Source organism: Balaenoptera musculus, chromosome 1, assembly GCF_009873245.2.
Source record: "Balaenoptera musculus isolate JJ_BM4_2016_0621 chromosome 1, mBalMus1.pri.v3, whole genome shotgun sequence".
Lineage (NCBI taxonomy): Eukaryota > Metazoa > Chordata > Mammalia > Artiodactyla > Balaenopteridae > Balaenoptera > Balaenoptera musculus.
In genome coordinates this window covers 97,295,915-97,320,963 of record NC_045785.1, presented here as the reverse complement: position 1 = coordinate 97,320,963, position 25,049 = coordinate 97,295,915, and positions in this window count along the sequence as shown.

Below are 25,049 nucleotides of genomic sequence, written 5' to 3'. Positions count from 1 at the left end.
GCAACTTTCATATATAACATATAGCAGTGTTAATTATATTAATCAGGTTGTACATTACTTCCCTAGTACTTATTTACCTTATAACTGGAAGTTTGTTCCTTTTGATCATCTTCATCCAATTCCTCCTCCCCCCACTCCCCACTTTTGTAACCACAAATCTGATCCTTTTTTCTATGAGTTCCTTTGTTTGTTTGTTTTTGAAGTATAATTAACCTAAGCCACTGTTAGTTTCTGGTGCACAGCATAGTGATTTGATATTTCTATACATTATAAAATGATCACCTCTGTTTGTTTCTTTTTAATGTTTTCTATCTCTTTGTTAAACTTCTCATTTTGCTCTTGTATTGTTTTCCTGATATTATTAAATTGTTTATCTATGTTCTCTTGTAGCTCTCTGTATCTTTAGAGAAATTACTTTGAATTCTTTGTACAGAAATTCTTGGATCTCCATTTCTTTGGGACCAATTATTGGAGGTTTATTGTATTCCTTTGGTGGAGTCATATTTCTATGATTCTTCATGATCCCTATAATTTTGTGTAGGTGTTTGTGCATTTGAAAAAGCAGTCACTTCTCCCAGACTTTATGGACTGACTTTAAAGGAAACCTTTCACCTGTGGTTGGGGGCATGCTGGGTCAAGAGTCTAGTGGTACAGGGTGCCAAATGTGGGGTTTTGTGGTGGCCCTTGGTCCTGGGGGCATGACATCTCTTTAGCTCAAGTCACTGGAGTCCACAGCATCAACAACTGTGTGGTCCTTGGTAAGCACTGCAAAGGGTCCATAGTGGCTGCAAGGACTGTTGGGGTCCTCAGTAGCACCTCCAGGTGCAGTATCTAGGGACCTGGGTAAGTAGCAGTGGTGACCAGCAGTATGCACATACTTGGCTGTGGGGGCCAGATGCAGATTCCTAGTAGTTGCACAGGCCAATTGCTGACACACACACACAATGGGGACCAGGGCAGATGGTAAGGGCCAGGACCAACAGTGGCAGCTGCAGAGGCCCTGGCTATAGGCATATTATTCCTGTGGCTGCACACTCTCCCCCTGAGTGTATACAACACAGTGAAAACTAGTGATAAGGGTCAGGATGGGGGCATGAGGTGCACAGCTGGTGAGACTTGCTACAGGTGGGCACAATGGTACCAGCCAATGACAGAAGACAGGAACTGATCTGGGACCACAAGCAGCTGTGGGCACCCTGGCTGTTGGTGTGTTAACCTGTGAATACACACTCTCTCCCTGTGCATGCATGCTGCGGTGGAGGCTAGCGACAGGCCAGTGGGTGCAGGTGCACAGCTGGAGGGGCTATCCAAGAGCGTGACCATGAGCACAAAGGTGAGGGTCAGCTTGGGGAATCCTGGCTGGAGTCTTACATTCATGCAGTCACAGAGGCCTTGGATGGCTGCTGGTGTGGTTCCTAAGGTCCAGCAAAGGCAAGGAGGGGAGAAAGCGAGGAGGGACTCAGGCAGCTGTCATCAGCAAGTGTGAATAGCTGTGGGGCAAAAGCTGGTGAAATCTGCGGGGGATCTGTGGTGGCTGTGTTGGCCATTGCTTTGTCAGTGGCAAAATGTTCCGAGTTTGTCTGCAGAGCAGGTCTCTCTGAACTGCAATCACTCCCACTGTGTGTCTGCTAATAAGAGCCTCTGCTTTTCTTCCTTATTCCTTGCCAGCTTTGTATGTCTTAGCTTTGCCAGTCTGGGTTGGGTGAAACCAAAGCGGGATTTTTGCATAGTGCCCTGAGAGGCTGGAGAAGCTGGTCACTCATTCCACTCTTCCTTTCCTTGTGAGAGAAATTCTTTCTAGCTGGGAAATTAGTTCTTGGTGCTGAACAATGCTGACTTGTGGAATGGTATGATCAAGACAAAATGAAGCTGTCTTCCTTCTCTTCTTGTGTAATTATTCTGAGGTTTTTTGTTCCACTGTGTCGCTAAAACTTCTTAAGTGGACTCTGGAGATCTTCCAGAGCTGTTTTATTTGTGGATAGCTGTCCAATTGTTCATCTTTGTCAAGGAAAGGGGAAGCTAGGTTCTTCTACATCACATTTTCCCTGCCTCCACAATCTTCATATTAATTCAAGTTTCAAAATATGTCTCTGTGTGTGTGTGTTTCTGAGTTCTTTCTCTTGTTCTATTTCTCTATCTATGAGCCAATATCAGGGCCTTATTGACAGTAGCTTTATGATAAATCTTGACATCCAATGGAGCAAATTCTTCCACCTTATTTCTCTTCTTTAATAGTGTCCCAGCTATTGTTGGCCATTTGCATTTTTTTGTCAAAAAATACATACATAATTATATTATCTATGAACAATGACAAATTGTTCCTTTATTTTTATATACACTTCAATATTCTCCCTCTCTCTATCTCTCCCTTCCACTCTCTCTCTTTACCTTTTTGTAATGGCTTGGATTTCTGGTATAATACAGAAAATACTGATGTTAGCAGGCACCTATTTTGCTCCAAATCTCAAATGGAAAAATATTAATATTTTTCCATTAAGGATGATTACAGTAGATTTTTGAGGTTATCTTTTTCAGAGTAAGGAAATTCCTTTCTTTTTTGAATTTACTTACAGTTGTTATAAATGTTACTTGAATTCTGTCAAATGTTTTTTCTGCATCTATTGAGATATTCATATAATTTTCCTCTTTTTAACTGTTAAATCAGCCTTCCATTATTGAAATAAACTCAACTTGATTGTTATCTAATATACTCCCTTATATTGCTGTATTTGGTTTACCAATATTTGTAAAAGATGTTTGCATCCATATTCATAAGCAAGATTGTCCTTTCATTTCCCTTTCTTATATTTTCTGAAGGAGGAATGTTAATAAAAACTAGTCTAAAGTCTGTAAGTTCTCTAGATATTCCACACTCTACCCTGGATTGAACCATACCAGCAAAGCATTTTTTATCTGACCCTCCTTCAAAACTTTTACTTTGCATTTTGGTGTGTTGTCATTGATCTCTCATAAATAACAAATCTTCATTGTGTTTATTGTAAAGATGGTGTTAAGGACATGGTTCATCGTGTTGGTTTTAGTCTCCTTTTGAGGGTCCTCAGGAGAAATTTCTCTCAAACCTTAACATTAGAATGGTGTTGCTTTTCCTGAACTATTTGGTTTTTGTCAAGGGTCACAGTTTTCCAGGGTTATGCATTTTTATCAGGTTTAAAATTGTTATTTCTCTTAGCAAGTGACTGCATAGAGTGCATTTTCAGTTCTCTATCCTAAGGAAACAATACTAAAATTGGATATTGAAAAAATATTTAGTACAAATCTATTTATTATACAGTAGTCTCCCTTTGTTCATAGGGGATATGTTCCAAGACACCCAGTGGATTCCTGAAACTGTGGATAGTAGTGAATCCTATATATACTATGCTCTTTCCTATACATACATACCTATGATAAAGTTTATAATTTATAAGTTAGGCATAGTAAGAGATTAACAACAATAACTAATAAAATGGAACAATTATGGCAATAAACTGTAACAAAGGTTACGTGAATGTTGTGTGTGTGTGCCTCTTTCTCTCTCAAAATGTCTTATTGTAGAAATGTAATGCCTTTTCCATCTTAACTAAGCTCTTACCACACACTATGACTGTAACTTTTTCAGTTTGAGGTGCAACGGCAAAACTAGCATGAATTTCTTTTTCCTTATTCACAATTTCATGAAGATTTATTCTTACCATAGATCTTAGCAACGTCAGCATACAATTTTTTTTCTTTCCTTTTTAAGTCGAGAACTTTTACCATTTTACTTAAAGGAAGCACTTTATGGTTTCTCTTTGGCATATACCAAATTGCCAGCATCATTTCTCTTGTGCTTTGGGGTCATTATTAAGTAAAATAAATGTTAATTAAACACAAGCACTCTGACACTGCAACAGTCGATCTGATAACCCAGATAGTTACTAAGTGAGTCATGGATGGGATACTCTGGACAAAGGAATGACTCATGTCCCAGGCAGGACAAGTCCAGATAATGGAGATTTCACCATGCTACCCAGAACAGTGTGCAACTTAAAACTTATGAGTTGTTTATTTCTGGAATTTTCCATTTAATATTTTCAGACCATGGTTGATTGCAGGTAACTGAAACCGTGGAAAGTGAAACCACAGATAAAGAGGGGTCTATTGTAGTTCAATAAATAATATTTATGATAAAGAATAATATGCAATTACATCAGCATGAGTTGGTCAATTATGGAACAGAATATGATGAAATGTTACACATCTACCTAAAAAGATGAATTCAAAGAGTTTAAAATAACAAGAAATACATGTGCCACTATAAAAAAAAAAGCAATGTGAAGATGTGCATTGCATATTCAGAATAGCCTTAAATATGTAAAGCTACATATTCTACATATGAATGTAGAATGTAGAAAACTACAAATATGTAAAACCAGATATTATTCATAACTGGAGGTAATGGATTTATGGGTGATCTTTTTCTTTTTTAATCTTATAATCAGAAGACAAACTTTACCTTAAAAGTTTTTTTTTTTTAATTCAATACTGTATCATAGTGTAACTAGAACAGGCACAAAGATGGAAGATTCTGCTATACTGTATCATAGAGAATTAAGGGCAGAAGAAGTTCAGTACCCTGGACAGCTCATTGGAAGTGCGGCTGTTCTGGCTGTGTAGAAAACAGCCTTCATCCTAAGAATGTGAAATTTATGTAGTTGGCTATATCTAAGTAAAACTTTATTTTGAGCATTCTTGCCTACTTTTTGCCAGCTTTTGCCCCTTGGAGCTATGGAATCAACTTCATATTTTCAAGCTTTGCTTGGAAACCGGGGCCAATTTTGTAGACAATAAACGTCAGAGGCAAGGACATTAAACCAAAGGAAGATGTTGGAAAATATCAGCTAGCATCTTGGAGAGTAGGGTAACTGTTGCAGGAATTTATCTCACTTGCCTTAGCCCAAACACACAGTTCAGATTTGTTGTTTTTAATCAGAAACTATTCTAGATGTCATTAGTTAGTTTAACCTTGGATATTTATGATCTTAGAATGTTATTCAGACTTCAAAAGCAATTTTAATTAAGACTTATTTTCTTTTTTCCTCCCATCTTTCCTTCCTTTAGTCTTATTTTTCTTTTTTGTTTTATAGTTACTTTCCTCTCTCTGAGGTCCCTGTGAGAAAAATACTGATAGAGCAGAGAAAGCTGAACTTTTTATGAGTTTGGACTAGCACTGCTCTAATGGTGATGTTATGTTACAATCATACTAAAAGAGGCCAAGGTAAACAAGAATGGAGTTTTATACTAACTAGAGTTTAAAATGCTTAAAAATATTTTAGGAACCAGATGGCCATTCAAATAGTTTCTCCTTCTAAAATATGTTGGCTTATCACAATTAACAGGGGAGAAATCTAAATTCTCCCTGGAAATGTAAAAAAAAAAATGTATAAAGGCCCACACATCCCTCCAAGTCAAGTTACATTGAGGAGAACAACCTCATGCTAAGTTTACTGGGTCAAAAAATACAAATGAGCCTGGGTCCTTGTGCCGTCTTTGATCTGTGGTATCATATCTGGTTGCTTACTTCTGGACTTCTCAGTATTTTAGAAAAAATAAACCTAGAATTTTAAAAAAAAAGCACTTTAGAGTGTTTCTCTAACTCACAGCTAAATACACTCATCTTAAAAATGAAGGTTAGTCATTACTGAACAGTGTTCATTAAGTATTTAGCATTTATTTATTACCTATTTTCTATGTGATAGGCACTGTGTGATACCCTATGGATACAAAGACGGCTGTTCTGAGTTTTCTGAAGTGTACCTGCCTTGCCTCTTTAACTGTTGGGAGGCTGTTATGGAATAGGTATTCCTATGTCTTATCAGTCTTCATAGGGTTGCAGGGCCTGTAGGTTGCCAACAGCAGAGTCCTGTGAGCTTGGGAATCATTTTAAAGGGAGGATATTGACTCTGGTCACAAGAATTCTTTGAGCTAGTAACAAGGGATTGACATAGCATAGTGGTTAGGAGTATGGACCCTGGAATTAGAGTAGGAGGTTCAAATTCTGGCTCTACCACATACAAATTGTAAGACCTGAGTTAGTAAGTTGACCTGCTAAACCTCAGTTTCTTCATCTGTAAAGTGGGAATAACAATAGTACCTACCTCATACAGTTATTGTGTGAATTAAATGTAGAAAAAGCACTTAACAGTATCCCTGGCATGAGATAAGTGCTCAAAATATGAGATATTATTATCATTATTATTATTTAAATAAAACATAAAAATACAGCTATTGCCTACATACACAAAAGGAAGAGATGAATCATATATTATTCTGAAGGATGGGGGAACAGATAGGGTGGGTCAAGGAAGACTTCATGGAACAGGTGTATTTTAACAGCACCAATCTGATGTTGGGCCAATTTGAAGTCAGTTTCTCCCAAAATGACTGTCAGCATCAGGGATCGAAAAAAACCCTGTTTAGCCACATTCCATTCTAGCCATTAACCAAGTTATTGGCTGCAGTGAGTGATGTATGTTCCGAAGAACTGGAGACCAACCTGGGACTCATGATGTAGTGACTTCATCACTATCTGGTTTGAGTGTCAGAGGAATCAATCACAGAGCTTGCTGCCACATGTCTAAGTTTCATACTCCCTGAGGATCTCCATTTGGAAATATGAGTAACACACTGTCTCTTCAAAGAAGCAACATCCTTAACCGGAGCTTCTCTATCATTCACATTTCCCCAAGGACCCATATTTTTGTAATTTTAAGAACTTCCCCAGAGAGGATTATATTTAGTAATTCTGGTAGTGTGTAGGGGAGGAGCTAATTCCTAAGTATTAACTATATATACATAATCATCAGGCCATTTTCTCATTAAAACCAGGTAAGTCTAAAAAAATCTGCATTCTCTTGTTGTCAACACTCTTAAGTTTTAATGAAGTCCCTCAGGCTTTAAGGTCAATTGAAACAAAGAGAAAAGAATTAAACTTTAAAACAATGATTTATGGAACTCATTATAATTAATTATCTAACCCCCCTCGCTTTTACAGTGTATTCTAAGATCATCATTTGTTAAAAGCTATCAACTCTGCTCTCTTTTTAGACCAAGCTATCTCAGGTTTAGAGATACAGATGTCTAGAAAAGATTTTCCCCTCTATTTGTGCTCCTTTACCAACCTTCTCTCTCGCATTCATAAGCATGGGGTAGGAAGGTTCTGGATGATTACTTGAGTTATACCCTTAAGGGGTGGAGGTAGGTAGCAGCAGGGCTTCTTCAGCAGTTCAACCATGTCAGAACTCAGCTGCTTTCTCAGTGATTCTTCGGATCTTTCTCCAGTGATTACAAGACTGCTGCAGTATCTCCAAGCATTAAAAAAAATTCGTTGAACAAATATATATAAAAGCAGACATGGAGAGGCAAAAGTTTCTCCACATCCTCATCAAGGGGGAAAGCTTAGAATTCCTCCAGGAGACTACAGCTTATATCTAGGCCTAGATTAGGTCTATCTCATGTACAAAGCTTTGGCATTTGACTTATCAATGTAATTTTAACTTTTATAATTTTATGAAAATTTCAATGTCAAAACACCCTAGCATCCCAATTTCTTGACCTCCTCTTTTTTTCAGCCCCTGAATTCCTGACCACATCTTACATGTTATCACTCTTCATTTCAAAATGATGAATGATAATGACTAAAGCCTCATGAACTTCTAATTCTCTCCCTCTCTTATCAGACCATCATACCTGTGGTCTGATAATGACATTCAATCACTTTGCTTTTGTCTCTCTCATCCTCAAAGTTTAACAGTCCCCTCAAATTTTTACTTTCACTTCTCTCCAGCTGAGGCACCCACTGTATAACCCTCTGTTCCCAGCATCTTCAACTCTTTTGTCTCATAGTCTCCCTGTTACATCTGCCAAACACAGATTAATCCAACCATCTGGCCCTTCTACTCCTATTTGGACTGGTGGAGAACATAAGACAAACATGCAGATTGGTGTCACTTCAAAAATATGGTGTAAATTCTCCACTGCATTTCTTGGAAATTCTCTTACATACTAGAAGTCAGCCTTGTCTCATATTTTCAGTGTCTATTCAAAATATTTACTTCTCTCCCCAACTGCCAAACATTACATCTATTTCCTATCTTTTGTCAGATAGACCTGTTTCCATTTCACAGAAAAAGTAGAAACATTTTGTGTAGTGAAGTAACAATAATCATTCATACACAGTATTAATAAGATCACGAATCCACAAGAGTCTTTAGTTTGTTTATAGGAAAAATTTTGAGATTTTTCTGAAAAGAGAGTTATATATATATAACTATATATAACTATATATATATATATATATCACTGTATGTATTTACATATAAATGTATTTACATAAAGATGTCTGCAATTTACCATGAAATGCATAAGGAATAACATATAAAAGCAGATTTTAGGTTACAGTTTATAGGTCACAGCAGTCATCTCTGAAGTAGGCTGTCACAACAAAACATCTCCTTTGTTGTATGCACAATGGAAGACTAACTTTTATTTGTTAGTTAGTTACTTAGATAATTAGCCTTCCAACAGAAAAGGGAACAGAATGTTTACAAATTCAAAATGTTAACACAAGTCCCTATACTGGACTAAATAATAGGTTCAATGTTATTTTATGATTTTTGGTCCCTAACTTTATCTTAAAATTTTTTCTTAAATGGATTTATTGTTTATAATTCAACTTTATTTCACATCTGTATCAACAGTTCTTTCTTCCCTCTTGTCTTTTCAGAATTTCCTTCACAAGGAGCTGCTAATTAGATGAACCATATTCTCAAAAGTACACCCAGGAATTTCACTTGTTAGCACTAAATGAAAGAGAAAGTTTAAGGAAAACTAAACACTTAAAAATAAAAAGAAGAAAATAAGGTTTGGAATGTGGGGCAAATATTCTACCTCGTCAGTAGGGTCAGGTCTGGGAGCAATGAAAAAGAAATGAGATTCAGGGAGAGGGTGGAAGAAGGAGCAAGTTTGGGGAAGGTGAAGAAGGACAGAGAACATTTTACAAGATGGGTCTAGGATGATAGCTACACCACCCTAAAATATTTGGGGAATGAGATAGAGCATATATAATAGTTGAGCTTTACATTTGCTTTTCCTCTTGAGAATCTACAATTCCATGAGATATTACATTCTGACTGTGAGATCAGCCAGGCATTAGGAGTCCTAGGTCATGCTCAGACAGGAAAGGGCAGAGAATGGTCAGGAGGGTGCCCAAACAACAACAATCTGTCCTTTCCCTGCCACAGGTGAACTTTTTATGGAAGAGAATAATTAACCATTGGATCAAACTCCTTAGTTTGTACTCCTTGGGTTTTCTTCTCTTCTATGAGTATACATATATATACCATATATATATATATATATAATATATATATACACACATATATACTCATTCATTCATTTCCTTTATCTCCATGACCCACTCCATTCTCCTCCTCTCATAGGCAACTACTCTAACACATTTAATGAGTATCTTTTGCTTTTATGACCTAATGCCAAATGTTTTAACTTTCCTAAATGATGCTGCTGTATTATATAAAACACATATGCAATATGTATTGCATATGTACTATTATGTATATTATATATAATACATACTATATATATTTATAGACATATAATACATACTATATATATTTAAATATATAATATTTCTATAATAATTTGTACTTATTTCACTCAAGATTACGTTTTTAAGATTCATACTTTTTACATAGGTAGAAGCAGTTGCTTCTAACTGCTGCTGAGTACTCTATCCCTTGGGTATTTAAAGAAGTGTCTGGGGCTTCCCTGGTGGCGCAGTGGTTGAGAATCTGCCTGCCAATGCAGGGGACACGGGTTCGAGCCCTGGTCTGGGAAGATCCCACATGCCGCGGAGCAACTAGGCCCGTGAGCCACAATTGCTGAGCCTGCGCGTCTGGAGCCTGTGCTCCGCAACAAGAGAAGGCTGCGACAGTGAGAGGCCCGCGCACTGCGATGAAGAGTGGCCCCCGCTCGCCGCAACTAGAGAAAGCCCTCGCACAGAAACGAAGACCCAACACAGCCAAAACTAAATAAATAAATTAATTAATTAAAAAAAAAAGTGTCTGGTGCAGACATTCCTCATGGTATGCTGTGGTCATTTTCCCAACGACTCTTTTCTGGAGCACCTTCATCATTCCACCCATCTGCTAGGAAGACAGGCCCTGAAAACTCCTTCTCCAGGACCTGTCCTCCCTAGAACTCAGCCTCACTAGCCCTAGATGCTGAGATCCAGACTCCTTTCACAGTTGATGCCATGCAATGGTAGAACCTCTTCTCCCTGGGTACAGTGAAGCCTTACTTATTGGTAACTTTCAGGGGCTCCCTTTGAAAACTCAAAAATTATGAGCTTCTCCACATATAAGTGCCCGTTTGTACACACACACACACAAAATTTTGTACTTAACTTCAGGAGGTTCACTGACTTCTTGAATCCTATTCATGTACCTCTAAAGGTTTGATAATCCCAGTTCTAGGGTTGCTTGCAAGTGTTCAACAGTTGAATATACAAATTAAATTGAAGATAAAGTTGTTAAGAAAGATCAGGGATAATTTCATCAGTTCTTTTAAGGAGTACCATATATAATATGACATTATGAATCAGTCAAGTTTAGTTGTTTCTTAAATATATTTTAAAGTCATGTATATTGAGATATAACTTACATACTTTAGGAAAAATCTCCCTTATAAGTTAGCATATTGACAAGTTTTGACAAATACAGTCATGTAACCACAACCACAATAAAAACAGGGAAAAATTGTTCTATCCTCTAAAAAACATTCCTTTGAACCTTTTTGTAGTGAATTTAATCCTGCCCACATACACACACTCAACTTTGGCAACCACTGATCTCATGTCTGTATCTATAGTTTTGGTTTTTTACAGAATATCATATAAATGGAATCATGCCATTGGTAGCCTATTGTGTCTGGCTTCCTTCACTTAGCATTATGCTTTTGAATTCATCCATGTTTTTGCAAGTTATCAGTAATTAGTTTCTTTTTATTTCTGAGCTATATTCCATTTTGTGACTATACCACAATTTATTTATCAATTTATAAGTTTATGGAAGTTTGGGTTGCTTCCAGTTTTTGCTACTATGAATAAAGCTGCTATAAATATTTGTGTACAGGTCTTTGTGTGGACATAGGTTTTTATTTCTCGTGTGTAAATGCTTAGGAGTGGGATTGCTGGGCCTTATGGTAAGTATATGTCTAACTTAGAAAGAAACTGTCTTAAAAATATTTTAAGAGAAAACTCTCTGAAAATTTCTGACCACGTCTTAGAAATTGAGCCAGATACGTAAGATCTCTGAGCTTCAGTTTTCTCATCTGTAATGTGTTGATAATATCTCCCTTATATGGTGGATAATATAATTAATTAAATAGCTAAATAAATATTAGTGAGGTAACATATGTAAAGGATTAATAAGTTAACCTTATGTTCAATAAATAACACTCAAAAATTGCTACATACACAAAATGAAACTTTGACTCTCTCTATCTCCATCTGGTGGCAGTATATAACATTTTCGGAAGTAGGTTCTAGGGACTTCCCTGGTGGCGCAGTGGTTAAGAATCCGCTTGCTGCCAATTCAGGCGACATGGGTTGGAGCCCTGGTCCGGGAAGATCCCACATCCCACGTGCCACAGAGCAACTAAGCCCATGCGCCACAACTACTTAGCCTGCGCTCTAGAGCCTGTGGGCAACAACTACTGAGCCCACATGCCACAACTACTGAAGCCCACGCTCCACAACTACTGAAGCTCATGCACCTAGAGCCCGTGCTCTGCAACAAGAGAAGCCACTGCAATGAGAAGGCTGCACATCGCAACAAAGAGTATCCCCCACTCGCTGCAACTAGAGAAAGCCCGTGAGCAGCAACGAAAACCCAAGGCAGCCAATAAAAATAAATAAATAAATAAATAGAAGACCTGAACCTCAAAAAAAAAAAGTAGGTTCTATTAAAAGAGATACAACCCATTTAAGGATGAAATCTCACAAATCTCCAAGACTGTTGAACGATTATTGTTGGAAGTCCAAAGTGCTATGTGTAAGAAGCCTTCACCAATATCTGAGCCACCTTACGTCTGGAAAAGAGAAAAAGTACCTCCCTCACATGACACACGGGCACAGCCAGCAGGGGAATAATGGCCCTTCCTGAGGCCTTCCAGGGTCTGCACTATATTCTCTATATGCCCTTTCTAAGAAGTCTGAGTGTAGGGCCATCCACAGCATCTCAACAGATTAGGAATATCATGTTGGGGCCACTCTGTGCTTTCATACTTTCATAACTACCCCAGCTAAGTGATCTTGAAGAAGGAGACCCAGTAGATGATTAGAGAGTGAATTTGAGTATGGGAATGTGATTTTGAGAGACAAACTCCCTAAAGGTGAAGGGGAGAGGATAAACTGCAATATGACCTCCACTCTGAATAGTATGGGTTTAGGGGCAGAAAGCCAAGAATTATTATTATTATTATTATTTTGGCCACACCACAGCCTGCAGGATCTTAGTTCCCTGACCAGGGATCGAACCCGTGTCCCCTGCAGTGGAAGCACAGAATCCTAACCACTGGACCATCAGGGAATTCCAGAAAGCCAAGAATTATTGACAGCCCAGAGTGAGAGTGTGGTATAGTCGAAGATCCATTGTTTATTCATTGGACAATTATTTACTGAATACCTATTATGTATATCAGAAACTTGCTGGATGAATGGGCAGCTGAATACACATAGGGCCTGAAAACAGATATTCAACGATCTGGTTTCATGAGCATGATTTACATGTGAAGCCTAGGGAGAGATGACCTCAGAATTCCATGGGTGACATCCTTATGCTGACCAGGCCAATCCCCAGGCAGCCAATGCTCTGCTACTCCTCCCTCTGCTGAGCTTATTTATTGCATTGCATTAAAATCAGGTTTCCCACTGGCTTGGTGGTGTCAAATCCTAATCAGTGAGGATTTTAGGAAGGCTAGGGAGTTGAAGTCTGTTTTGGAGGATACCTTGAAGCAGTTTGAAGAGTGGATGTAGCTTAGACCATCAAGAACTGTGGGGGGCTTCCCTGGTGGCGCAGTGGTTGAGAGTCCGCCTGCCAAGGCAGGGGACACGGGTTCGAGCCCTGGTCTGGGAAGATCCCACATGCCGCGGAGCAACTGGGCCCGTGAGCCACAATTGCTGAGCCTGCGCGTCTGGAGCCTGTGCTCCGCAACAAGAGAGGCTGCGATAGTGAGAGGCCCGCGCACCGCGATGAAGAGTGGCCCCCGCTTGCCGCAACTGGAGAAAGCCCTCGCACAGAAACGAAGACCCAACACACCCAAAAATAAATAAAGAAATAAATTAAAAAAAAAAAAAAAAAAAAAAAAAGAACTGTGGGATGTGAGTCAACCACCAGCCTTTGCCCAAATCCGGTAACACTTCCTTTAACCCAGCAGAGTCAGTCTTTTTTGCAGGGGATAGATTCCATCACCACCACCAAAAACACAGTTACCTGGGCCCCATTTCTAGATTTTAGGAAAGACAAGAATCACAGGGAAGATAGCTACTTATGTAGGCAGTGTAACCTGTTACCTAAATGTCTGGAACTATGTGTACATATATCGCAAATTGTGAAATTTCTAGAATTTATCTTTGTATCTTTTTCAATTTACTGACTCTTTCCCCACAATGTCTTTCTCTTGCCTTGTGGAGTTTACTCTTGCTCTTTGAGCTCACCTAATTTAAAGACCTTCTCAGCTTCTCCTACTAACTGTAGTTCTTTGTGTTTGCTCTTTACAACTCCCTCTCAAGGCAGTTTGTTTCCTTATGTGCCTTGTCATTTTTTTATATCATAAGCTCATCTTTAAAGAGAGTTCTTTTCCATGGGAGTCCCTCAGGTCCTACAACTTAAGAACAATCTTGGGAGGCAGTTTCATATTTCCCTATTGTGTTCCTGTAGGTTTCATTGGTTCCAGATGAATTTTATAATATATCTTGACTCTGAATTTCCATACTCCTGGGGTGTGCAATTATGGAGATCATTTATGCTGATCTAGCTGGAGGGGTTAACTTTCCTCCATTAACTTTCTAGCCATATTTCCATGAGGCTATCAAGCTTCCTTGTGGTGTCTCTGAGCTATAGAACAAAGAAATTCTACCTCCTCTTCCACAGATGAGTGACTCCCAGTTTTATGTGGGTGATTTATTTCCAGTTGTCTGACATGCTGAGGCCTTGGTCTCATCAGCCATTCCTCTGCCACCATTAAAGTCCCATTACCCTGACATTTATCTGGCTCTGATACCCCTAAAGACACTCAACTTTCACTTCCTGCTTTCTTCTCAAGTTTTGTGGTCCCTCTTCATTTCCAGTACCTGGGAACTTTGCTTTCTTGTTTTACACAAGACTCCTATTATAAGTGAAATTTTATCTATAATGTCTTATCTGTTTTGGGGGAAAGGAATTACGCAGCCAGTTCACATTGTCACATTGTCCACAAGTTCCAGAAAGATGTTTCTAAAATGCAAAACAGTATGTTCTCCTACTTAAAGTTCTACAATGTTGTTTCATTGACCTTAAGATAAAGTCCAAAGTCCCTTACTTGGGAAATTGAGCAGAACAGCTTAGAGCCTGACCTCAGGAGTTCAAATGATTTGAGCCTGTATCCAAATACGGTTTCTTAACTATGTGACTTTGAGCAAGTTAATGTCTTAGCCACAGTTTCATCATCTGCAAACTAGGGATAATTCCAGCACCTACTTCATAGGCTTGCTGTGAACTTTAAATGAGACAATGTTGTGATCACCTGCAGAAGTGGGATTAAACCTCACTCAAAATTTGAGATTGATGATATTACAAATTCCCCAGGAGATGTTGAGATTGATGATGCTGCACACGCACCAAATATTATGAAAATGTTCATTACTTAATGAGGCTTTCTGGAGAGAAACACAATAAAACAAACAAACAAACAAAAAACTCTCTACTCTAGGCTCTGAATCTCCCATAGTCTGTTTCCTCTCTTCCATATCACCTAGAAGACTATCTAAAAGGTAGCAAGGAAAGGAGATACAAAGGTAATAATGACAATGAGCTTTTAACCAATGCAGTTTTATTGTTGCAGAATTGTGCTTACTGTGTGTCCAGCTGGATAATTTATGTCCAGGAACTCATTTTGAAGGCACTTCCCTAGCCGGAGAAGGAAGATGCAAATGCTATTAGCCACTGGGATCCCAGCTCTTTGTCCTTCATTTTCAGGTTGAAGTTGGTCTGTGATGGTCAAAGGAGAAAAGCAGCTGAACTGCTCACTGTGCACCACTTGGGGGTCAAAGGAGGTGAATCAGACCAAGATGAAGCAAAGGGAAGAAGGAGGTAGAGATGACGGTGAACGCTGCTTTGGGCCAGTTGTTCTACAGTCTCGCTCAGATTGCTCTGTTTTTTCCTTTGTCCTCCAGGATCTCAGCAATATGTTCTCCACACTGATTCTGGGCTAGAAATACACCTTTCCAGTTTGAGATTTTCCCATTACTTTAGTTGCTTATAGGAAAACCTAGCTTTTTGTATGGTGTATAAAGGACAAGTGGCCTAATTTCCCTCCAAAATTTTCTAGAGTAATAGGTCTAGATATCTCCTTTTTAACTCAGTAGAGTCTCTGGGCAGTATAGCATGGTGGTCACGATCCCAAAGTCAAGAGCCAGACCACCTGGATTCAAATTCCAGTTCTACTGCTTACTGGCTGGGTGACCTTGGGCAAGCTACTTAACCTCTCTATGCCTCAGTTTTCTCTGCAAAATGGCAATGATAGTAGTACTTACCTCATAGGGGAGCTCTGAGGTTTAAAATAACTCAGTTCAACAGTTGGCAAGCACATGAATATTATCTGCTATCATTATGTCTTTCTCCCCAGAAAATGTACTTCAAATCCCTAAATCCCATCAATAGTCCTCTAAGGAAGAACTACTGGTCCAGAGTGGGCATTCTGAGGACTTTTTAATTGCTAGTATCTTACTCCTTCTCTTCCTTCTGACCCAGAAAGACAGCAAGCATGGTAGATAGGGGACGAGACACTGGAGACACATTACCTGAGTTAAAATCCTCACTCTATTCTCCATGTGACTGTAGGAAATTATTCAACCTTTAGTGCCTCTCTTTCCTTATTTATGAAATGAGAATGGTAGTGAAAACAAGATACATCATAGGGATGTTGTAAATGTTACATGACGTAATCTATGTAAAGCTCTTAGAAGACTGCCTGGCATATTATAATTGCTCATTAAATGTTAGTTATTATTGTTATCCATTCTACATCCTGCAGACATTTACTATCCAACTACCAAGTGCAAAGTACTGCTAAACATTGGTCATTATTAAAGCAACGCCTATTCTCAAGGAGCTTAAGACTTTCCAAGTTAAAATTTGTCAATCCTTTTTTTAAAATTTTTTTTTCAATTTTTAAAAAGCAATATTTTATTTAATAGATTTAATCAATACAATAATGTACACTGAAACTCATGTATTTATTTTGCTTTTCTTTTCAAAGGAAGAGCTGGAAACATTTTTTCCTGGAACAGTTCTTGCATGTCTGACAAAATAGACCTATATGTATGTATAACTGAATCACTTTGCTGTACACCTGAAACAAACACAACATTGTAAATCAACCACACTTCAATTAAAAAAAAAAAAGTAAGTTGTAGATACAAGCTAGTATATGGCTGAGCTTGGATCAATATCCAGACAGTGGATCCTGGAGTCTATACACAACCACCATGCTAGTTGCCCCCATAGACTATTATCAGGCTAAAATGATATGATATTTGAAACTCCTTAGAACAATGCCTGACCCATAGAGTTATTTAATAAACATGAGCAATTATTTAGTATTATTACTACTATCATGCTTATTATGTGTGCAACAGCTAACTTTATGAAGCTCAGAGTAACTTGAAAAGCAAGTTCAAGAAAGATGTTACCTGAGGTACTGACTTTTAGTGAAAGAAAAGAGGGTGTGATCTTCTAGGGATGAGGGTATGATTTTTTTCTGCGTCTTCAATTCAACCATTTCGAACAATTCTGGAAAAGGATGTATATAATTTCATTCTCAGCCCTTAAGCAGAAGGGAGTGAGGGAGGCAGCTCTGGTTCTAAAAAAAATAGAAATCTGACTACTTAATCACAGATAATCCCGACAAAAATAAAATGGATCAGTGTTTAAAGCAACAAGGAAGCTGCATAGGCAGGTCTCTAATAAGCTCAGTTATTTATAATAGATTTTTCCCCTTAAAAATGTTTTAAATCAAATTATTCTTTACATCTGCTTACAAAGTCAAAGAATACAAGAGTTTATGATAAAAAGCAACAATCACCAGACCCCATCTACACTCCCAGCTCAATCTCCCAGGAAAACATTTTTATTTTTTTAATTATTAAATCTTTGAAATACTATGTTCTTCTAATCTTATTCCTCATTTTTCCAACATCAGACATTGTCTACTGATTTCCTACTGTGATAAAACACAGTTTCATTCACCTACTTTACTTTCTACCAAATTTTCCATTGAATCAGTTAATTCATTGTTAATTTTAAATGACTACTATAGCTCATCTATTGGTACCTGTGTATGTCAATGATCTATTAATCCTCTATTTCTATTGCATAAATAGGGTGGTATAATAAGAATATCTCCTTCCCTGCCACCCCTCCCCAACCCTTCCCCATCTCACCTCCCGTTTTTCGTCAGTTGTATCATCACTCTTATCTTGTCCGGGAGGATCCCACTGACCTTCTGCTTCATCGCTTTACTCATCTCTTCCATGTTTTCTCTTTGGTTGAATTTATAAGTGAAAACCCAACACATCACTCTTCCATTATTGTAAATCATCTTAAATACATCATTCTGGAGGCCTCTGAGTCTCTCAAGTATGTGGCCAGATGGGCTGCAGAAAGCCCTCATCCTAGTTTTCCTTCCTTTCAATGGCCCTTGGGTTGGATCCTTTTATTCTCCCCACATTATCCTCTTTGTTTATGTCATCTTATTTGACTAGAGGTATCTTCAAGAAGTTCTCTCAAATGGGGGATATAGAAAGTAAAATGTTAAGTTCTTGAAAGTTAAAACAAGCAAACAAAAAAATTAGACCTTCACACTTGATTGATAGTTTGACCAAGTGTAAATTCAGGGTATGAAACATTTCTCTAAAAACCTTGGAAGATGTCATTCACTGTCCTCCATCACCTATTTGTGATCATCAAAGAATGATGCTATTTAAATCTTATTTTTTGGTAGGTAATACATTGTGTATTTTTTCCCTTTGTTATATTTTAAACTCTCTTTTTGTCATTGGGATTGTGAAATATACAAATAAAGACAGGTGGACTTTGGGCTGATTAAATTTCCTTAACCAAGAATCATGATTAAAAGAACAATATAAACTGAGGAAGAGGACTATCTACCCTGTTTCATTCTATATTAATCACTACATTGGAAGTCTTAATTAAAGACATGAAAATATGAAAACTAAATTTCAGACAGTGTAAAGAATCTGACAGATAATATCAATATTCAAAGTGTCTAAACAGATTTGAATATATTCAGTTATCTCCAACAAGTGGCAGCAGTGTAAGAGGAAATAGATCATTCATGAGACTTGCAAAGCAATTGCATATGTGATTTCAAATTTTTCAAGATCCCAACACCCTCCATACTCTAAACATTCATATTCTCTCATTCTAACTTCAATGAAAATATTCAAGTATGGAGAAGGAGTGCCTTCTCCCTCTTCGGACCCTTGAAACATTTTCTCTCTTCTCTCTGACACTTGTCTTTTTCTCTCTTTCAATATTAATAGATTTTGTTTCCCTGGGGAATAGCCAGGACCTCTTGCTTTTCCTCTCTCCTTCCTCCCACAAATATACTTGAATGATAAACACTGTGGATGTGGGGTAAGCACAATCCAGACTCTCCCAGAAGTTAGTGTTTAACAGGGAATATAAGCACAAGACACATAATGTTATGGAGAAATACAAGATACTATGAGGATATATAACAGGGTTGCCTAGTGTATGTTTGGTGGGCATGTGAGCTAGTCCAGAAAGGTTCCTACAAGTCAGTGATCTCAAATGGAGGCTGGAACAGCAAGTTAGGTTTACATATTTTCTAAGACATTCTCCCTGTGACATTCTTTCCTGTTTAATCTTGTGACTTCAAAGCTACTATTTCACCATGAAAAATCTGGATTCTCAGAAAAAGTTTTATCTTATCAGCGTCAAAAAACCCAGTAACTAGCCCAGAGGCTATCACATAGTAGGTACCCAGGAAATTGTGGTTAATTCTTAAATAAAGGTGGCACAGGTAATTAACATTTATCCCTTGGAACACATCTAGTCCTATATCCACGTCCCTAAATATCCATTTTATAGGAGGCTTAGAGTAGTTAAATGACTTACATAAGATTACTTAACAGTCGTTAACATTAACTCATTACTTAACATTGTCAATTCCTTTTCTTTTTCTTTTTAATTAACATCTTTATTGGAGTATAATTGCTTTACAATGGTGTGCCAGTTTCTGCTGTACAACAAAGTGAATCAGCTATACATATACACATATCCCCATATCTCCTCCCTCTTGTGTCTCCCTCCCACCCTCGCTATCCCAACCTTCTAGCTGGACACAAAGCACCAAGCTGATATCCCTGTGCTATGTATCTGCTTCCTACTAGCTACCTTTTTACATTTGGTAATGAATATATGTCAATGCCACTCTCTCACTTCGTCGCAGCTTCTCTCCCTGTGTCCTCATGTCTATTCTCTATGTCTGTGTCTCTATTCCTGTCCTGGCCCTAGGTTCTTAAAAACCATTTTTTTCTTTTTTTTAGATTACATGTATATGTGTTAGCATATGGTATTTGTTTTTCTCTTTCTGACTTACTTTACTCTGTATGACAGACTCTAGGTCCATCCACATCTCTACAAATAACTCAATTTTGTTTCTTTTTATGGTTGAGAAATAGTCCATTGTATATATGTGCCACATCTTCTTTATCCATTCATCTTTCAATGAACATTTAGGTTGCTTCCATGTTCTGGCTATTGTAAATAGAGCTGCAAATGAACATTGGGGTTCATGTGTCTTTTTGAATTATGATTTTCTTAGGGTATATGCCCAGTAGTGGGATTGCTGAGTTCTATGGTAGTTCTATTTTTAGTTATTTAAGGAACCTCCATACTGTTCTCCATAATATCAATTTACATTCCCACCAACAGTGAAAGAGGGTTCCCTTTTCTCCACAACCTCTCCAGCATTTATTGTTTATAGAATTTTGATGATGGCCATTCTGACCAGTGTGAGATGATACCTCACTGTAGTTTTGATTTGCATTTCTCTAATGATTAGTGATGTTGAGCAGCCTTTCATATGTTTGTGGGCAATCTGTATATCTTCTTTGGAGAAATGTCTTTTTAGGTCTTCTGCCCATTTTTGGATTGGGTTTGTTTTTGTGATATTGAACCACATGTGCTGCTTGTATATTTTGGAGATTAATCTTTTGTCAGTTGCTTCATTTGCAAATATTTTCTCCCATTCTGAGGGTTGTCTTTTTGTCTTGGTATTGGTTTCCTTTGCTGTGCAAAAGCTTTTAAGTTTCATTAGGTCCCATTTGTTTATTTTTGTTTTTATTTCCATTTCTCTAGGAGGTGGGTCAAAAAGGATCTTGCTGTGATTTATGTCATAGATTGTTCTGCCTATATTTTCCTCTAAGAGTTTGAAGTGTCTGGCCTTACATTTAGGCTTTAATCCATTTTGAGTTTATTTTTGTGTATGGTGTTAGGGAGTGTTCTAATTTCATTCTTTTACATGTAGCTGTCCAGTTTTCCCAGGCCACTTATTGAAGAGGCTATCTTTTCTCCATTGTATATTCTTGCCTCTTTATCAAATATAAGGTGACCATATGAGCGTGGGTTTATCTCTAGGCTTTCTATCCTGTTTGTTGATCTATATTTCTATTTTTGTGCCAGTACCATACGTCTTGATTACTGTAGCTTTGTAGTATAGTCTGAAGTCAGGGAGCCTGATTCCTCCAACTTCGTTTTTCTTTCTCAAGATGCTTTGGCTATTCGGGTCTTTTGTGTTTCCATACAAATTGTGAACTTTTTGCTTCTACTTCTGTGAAAATGCCATTGGTAGTTTGATAGGGATTGCATTGAATCTGTAGGTTGCTTTGGGTAGTATAGTCATTTTCACGATGTTGATTCTTCCAATCCAAGAACATGGTATATCTCTCCATCTGTTTCTATCATCTTTAATTTCTTTCATCAGTGTCTTATAGTTTTCTGAGTACAGGTCCTTTTGTCTCCTTAGGTAGGTTTATTCCTAGGTATTTTATTCTTTTTGTTGCAATGGTAATGGGAGTGTTTCCTTAATGTCTCTTTCAGATTTTTGTCACTAGTGTATAGGAATGCAAGAGGTTTCTGTGCATTAATTTGTATCCTGCTACTTCACGAAATTCACTGATAGCTCTAGTAGTTTTCTGGTAGCATCTTTAGGATTCTCTATGTATAGTATTATGTCATCTACAACAGTGACAGTTTTACTTCTTTTCTGATTTGGATTCCTGTTCTTTCTTTTACTTCTCTGATTGCTGTGGGCTAAAACTTCCAAAACTATGTTGAATAATAGTGGTGAGAGTGGACAACCTTGTCTTGTTCCTGATCTTAGTGAAATGGTTTCAGTTTTTCACCATTGAGAACGATGTTGCTGTGGGTTTGTCATATAGGGCCTTTATTACGTTGAAGTAAGTTCCCTCTATGCCTACTTCTGGAGGGTTTTTATCATAAATGGGTGTTGAATTTTGTTGAAAGCTTTTTCTGCATCTATTGAGATGATCATAATGGTTTTTATCCTTCAGTTGGTTAATATGGTGTATATTATTGTTTTATTTGCGTATATTGAAGAATCCTTGCATTCCTGGGATAAAATCCACTTGATCATAGTGTATGATCCTTTCAATGTGCTATTGGATTCTGTTGATAGTATTTGTTGAGGATTTTTGCATCTATGTTCATCAGTGATATTGGCCTGTAGTTTTCTTTCTTTGTGACATCTTTGTCTGGTTTTGGTATCAGGGTGATGGTTGCCTCGTAGAACGAGTTTGGGAGTTTTCCTCCCTCTGCTATATTTTGGAAGAGTTTGAGAAGTATAGGTGTTAGCTCTTCTCTAAATGTTTGATAGAATTCTCTTGTGAAGCCATCTGGTCCTGGGCTTTTGTTTGTTGGAAGATTTTTTTTCACAGTTTCAATTTCAGTGCTTATGTTTGGTCTGTTTGTATTTTCTATTTCTTCCTGGTTCAGTCTTGGAAGGTTGTGCTTTTCTAAGAATTTGTCCATTTCTTCCAGGTTGTCCATTTTATTGGCATATAGTTGCTTGTAGTAATCTCTCATGATACTTTGTATTTCTGCAGTGTCAGTTGTTACTTCTCATTTTTCATTTCTAATTCTATTGATGTGAGTCTTCTCCCTTTTTTTCTTGATGAGTCTGGCTAATGGTTTATTAATTTTATTTATCTTCTCAGAGAACCAGCTTTAGTTTTATTGATCTCTGCTATAATTTCCTTCATTCCTTTTCATTTATTTCTGATCTGATCTTTATAATTCTTTCCCTCTGCTAACTTTGGGGTTTTTTGTTCTTGTTTCTCTAATTGCTTAGGTGTAGGTTAGGTTGTTTATTTGAGATGTTTCTTGTTTCTTGAGGTAGGATTGTATTGCTATAAACTGCCCTCTTAGACCGCTTTTTGCTGCATCCATAGGTTTGGGTCGTTATGGTTTCATTGTCATTTGTTCTAGGTATTTTTGATTTCCTCTTTAACTCTTCATTGATTTCTGGTTATTTAGTAGCATAGTTTTTAGGCCTCCATGTGTTTGTATTTTTTACAGATATTTTCCTCGAATTGATATCTAATCTGATAGCATTGGTTTTGGAAAAGATACGATCAATCTTGATACGATTTCAATTTTCTTAAATTTACCAAGGCTTGATTTGTGACCCAAGATTTGATCTATCCTGGAGAATGTTCCTTGAGCAATTGAGAAGAAAGTGTATTCTGTTGTTTTTTGGTTGGAATGCCCTATAAATATCAATTAAGTCCGTCTTGTTTAATGTGTCATTTTAAAGTTTGTGTTTCTTATTATTTTCATTTTGTATGATGTCCATTGGTGGAACTGGGGTATTAAAGTCCCCTACTATGATTGTATTACTGTCAATTTCCCTTTTACGGTTTTACATAACGTACGGCTTTTAGCATTTGCCCTTACATATTGAGGTGCTCCTATGTTGGGTGCATAAATATTACAGTTGTTATATCTTCTTCTTGGATTGATCCCTTGATCATTATGTAGTGTCCCTTCTTTGTCTCTTGTAATAGTCTTTATTTCAAAGTCTATTTTGTCTGATATAAGATTGCTACTCCAGCTTTCTTTTGATTTCCATTTGCATGGAATATCTTTTCCATCCCCTCACTTTAGTCTGTATGTGTCCCTAGGTCTGAAGTGGGTCTCTTGTAGACAGCATATATCTGGGTCTTATTTTGTATCCATTCAGCCAGTTTATGTCTTTTGGTTGAGCATTTAATCCATTTACATTTAGGGTAATTATGATATGTATGTTCCTATTACCATTTTCTTAATTGTTTTGGGTTTGTTTTTTTTTATTTTTTATTTATTTATTTATTTATTTTTGGCTGTGTTGGGTCTTTGTTTCTGTGCGAGGGCTTTCTCTAGTTGCGGTGAGCAGGGGCCACTCTTCACAGAGGTGCGCAGGCCTCTCGCTGTTGTGGCCTCTCTTGTTGTGGAGCACAGGCTCCAGATGCGCAGGCTCAGTAGTTGTGGCTCATGGGCCTAGTTGCTCCACGGCATGTGAGATCTTCCTAGACCAGGGCTCGAACCCATGTCCCCTGCATTGGCCGGCAGATTCTCAACTACTGCACCACCAGGGAAGCCCTTGGGTTTGTTTTTTATAGGTCTTTTCCTTCTCTTGTGTTTCCTGCCTAGAGAAGTTCCTTTAGCTTAGAAGGTCCTTGTTGTAAAGCTGGTTTGGTGGTGCTGTGTTCTCTTAGCTTTTGCTTGTTTGTAAAGGTTTTAATTTCTCCATCAAATCTGAATGAGATCCTTGCTGGGTAGAGTAATCTTAGTTGTAGGTTTTTCCCTTTATCTCTTTAAATTGTCCTGCCACTCCCTTCTGGCTGCAGAGTTTCTGTTGAGAGATCAGCTGTTAACCTTATGGGGATTCCCTTGTATGTTATAAGTTGCTTTTCCCTTGCTGCTTTTAATACTTTTTCTTTGTATCTAATTTTTGATAGTTGATAATATGTGTCTTGACATGTTTCTCCTTGGATTATCGTTGTATGGGGACTTCTGCATTTCCTGGTCTTGAGTGACTATTTCCTTTCCCATATTAGGGAATTTTCAATTATAATCTCTTTATAATATTTTCTCAGTCCCTTTTCTTTTTTCTCTTCTCTTCTGGGACCCAATGGTTCAAATGTTGTTGTGTTTGTTTAATGTTGTCCCAGAGGTCTCTGAGACTGTCCTCAAGTCTTTTTCTAATTCCTTCTTTTTTCTTAATCTGCTCTACAGTAGTTATTTCACTCTTTTATCTTCCAGGTCACTTATCGTCTTCTGCCACAGTTATTCTTCTATTGATTCCTTCTAGGGAATTTTTTAATTTCATTATTGTATTTCATCATTGTTTGTTTGCTCTTTAGTTCTTCTAGGTCCTTGTTAAACGTTTCTTTTATTTTCTCCATTCTGTTTCCAAGATTTTGGATATCTTTACTATCATACTCTGAATTTTTTTTCAGGTAGACTGCCTATTTAGTCTTCATTGTTTGGTCTGGTGGGTTTTTATTTTGCTCCTTCATCTGCTGCATATTCTTCTCTGTCTTCTCATTTTGCTTAACTTACTGTGTTTGTGGGTCTCCTTTTTGCAGGCTGCAAGTTCGTAGTTTCCCACTGTTTTTGGTGTCT